Source organism: Acomys russatus, chromosome 30 (genome assembly GCF_903995435.1).
Source record: "Acomys russatus chromosome 30, mAcoRus1.1, whole genome shotgun sequence".
NCBI lineage: Eukaryota > Metazoa > Chordata > Mammalia > Rodentia > Muridae > Acomys > Acomys russatus.
Genome location: NC_067166.1, coordinates 6,930,542 through 6,933,573, shown reverse-complemented (window position 1 = coordinate 6,933,573; position 3,032 = coordinate 6,930,542).

Sequence of the window (3,032 nt, the reverse complement as noted above, 5' to 3'; positions counted from 1 at the left end):
TAAACTCGGAGGATTAAGAATTTGAATCTAAACCAGGCATGGTGGTGCACAACTTTAATCCCAGCACTCGGGAGGCAGAAGCAGGTGGATTGCTGTGAGTTTGAGGTCAGCCTGGTCCACAGAGTGCGTCCAGGACAGCCAAAGATTCACAGAGAAATCCTGTCTCAAAAAACAAAAACAAAAACAAAAACAAAAAACACCCCCAAAACAAAAATCTCTGGGTATAAGCAAATCTCAATGCAAGCAGAAGTGACAGACCAAGCTGTTGACACTGTGCTTCTTCAGGATCCTGAGGATCAGAGATGGGGTCTTTCGGCTGTTGATACATAGAATGTGAGAATATCTGGAATGTTCTTACATGTCATTTTACTGTCAAGAACAAAAACTCTCCCAGTCTCAGCATGATTTTTCCCCCTCAAAATGACCCCTCCTGCCAACACTCCATCAGTTCTCCATCAGTGAGTCTACCTACTGGAGGCACATGAGGGAGTCAGGGGGTCACAAGAACCTGTCTCTTCACCAATCACCCCCAATCTGGCGGAGACTTCATTGTCAGCCGTTCTGGCATAGCTCTGAGGTGGAGGTCATCAAGACACAGCAATTTAGCAGTCCTCACACCAGGAACAAGGCCCCAGACCCCTCATGCTGATGGGTTATGAGTTACTTTCTCTCCACTCAAACCTTGTTTGTTTGTTTGTGTTTTATTTTGTTTTGTTTGAGATAGGGTGTCTCTCTGCAGTTCTGGAACTCACTCTATAGACCAGGATGCCTGGAACTCGCAGAGATCCACTTGCTTCTGCCTCCTGAGTGCTGGGATTAACTAAGTATACTGCCATGTCCGGTTCTCACTCAAACATTTTAACACACTGTTTTTAAGAAGCAAAACAGCCTTTTTTTTTTTTTTTTTTTTTTTTTTTTTTTGAGTTCCTGTTTTTCCTAACTACTTTTTTATCCTGAGGTTATCTCATGAACTCTGGACCGGGAAGCCTAGATGAGCTGTCACCTTTTACACAGTTCCCTGGGAATGAAGAATGTATGTGCACACAGAGTCTGGGAACACAGGGTACAGACACCCTTTCCTACCGTGGTTTCAGCATACAGCTGGTTCTCATGACAGAAGCTCAGAACAGCACATTCTAGAAGCTTCTCAGGTATGTCTCCTCTTTGGTGTTTGAAATTTAACTCTACAGAACATATAAAATTAAACATTAACTTAGTAGACTATACTTTGGCTTTCTGTGACTTTAAAAGTTCACACTATGAGGAAGGGGCTGTTTTCCCTTAAGGATAATCTGGAAAATGTGTTTTGCTGACAACATTTAAAGAGAAAATAGTATGAGGGGAGAAGAATGTCCATTTACCTCCTAAAGACATGCATGCTAGCTGGGCGTGGTGGTGCACGTCTTTAATCCCAGCACTTGGGAGGCAGAGGCAGGCGCATTGCGAGGCCAGCTTGATCTACAAAGCGAGTCCAGGACAGCCAAGGCTACACAGAGAAACCCAGTCTCAAAGAACTGAAAAAAAAAAAGGAAAAAAAAGACATACATGTGGTCCTTCCACCATTGCTTGCCAACTCTTAGATGCAAAGAAAAATACTCATCACTGATAACTTTAATACTTTAATTTTGTCTTTTTGTTTTTTCTTTCTTTTTTTTAATTTTTATTTTTCAAGACAGGGTTTCTCTGTGTAGCCTCGGTTGTCCTGGGCTCGATTTTGTAGACCAGGCTAGCCTCAAACTCACAGTGATCCTCCTGCCTCTACCTCCTGAGTGCTGAGATTAAAGGCATCTGACATCCTTCCCCCCCCCCCACCACCACCGGCCTTCCCCTTTAATTTTAAAATAACATCAAAAGGAGGGCGCTATATAGAGGAGGAAGCTGCTCAGTCCCCCATTAGTTTGACCCTTTATTCTCACTGGCCAGCTCCTTCTCCATAAATACAGGTTGATTACACACCGACAGCTCTGAACACCTACTGTGCACACTGTTCCAGGTGTTGAGGTGACTGTTAGGAGGCCTGGCCTAGGGAAGCTGCCTGTCACAGGGTGGAAGCCCAATCCCCCAGGTGGTGTTGGTGCAGACAAGATAATCAGAAAATATGTTAACTATCTTAGTGCAAGGGAGGGCAGCCCCCTCAGGGTAGGTCCAGGACACACCCAGACACCAAATTCTCAGCACTAAGGAGGTGTTTTATCCTGGAGAGGGGTGGAGGCAGGAGGGAAGGGCTGCAGAGGCAGACAGAAAGCAGCAAGCAGGGAGCAAGTAGTTTTGTTTGTTTGGTTGGTTGGTTGGTTGGTTTTTGGTTTTTCGAGACAGGGTTTCTCTGTGTAGCCTTGGCCATCCTGGACTCACTTTGTAGACCACGCTGGCCTCGAACTCACAGCGATCCGCCTGCCTCTGCCTCCCAAGTGCTGGGATTAAAGGCATGCAACACCACGCCCGGCTTGTTTGTTTGTTTTTAAGATGTATTTATTTTATATACAGTGTTCTGCCTGCATGCAACACCTACAGGCCAGAAGAGGGCACCAGATCTCATTGTAGATGGTTGTGAACCATTGTGTGGTTGCTGGGAACTGAACTCAGGACCTTTGGAAGAGTAGCCAGTGCTCTTAACCTCTAAGCCATCTCTCCAGCCCTCAGCAAGTGTTTTTTTGTTTTTTGTTTGTTTGTTTGTTTGTTTGTTTGTTTGTTTTTAATTCAAGAGTGGGTTTTTAAGGAGAAAAAAGGGAGTCTGTGCTAAGGTGAGTTGGTAAATCTCTATTGGACACATTAGCCAAATAATGAATTTTGATTGTTGGACCTTGTTTTGTCTCAGAAATGAGCCAGCAGCCAAATAAGAGAATAGACCTTAGGCGCCAGCTTTAGGAATGTAATTTAACAGTTTTAGCAAGGGGTAGGGAGAAGGGTAAATGGCAAAACCTGTGGGTGCCGTGTTGGCCATGCTCAGGCCTGCTACAGCCACTCCACTCGGGCTCTATCTGACATTTATAAAATCGGTTGACTATTTTGTCCTGTCTGGATCCCAGAGATGC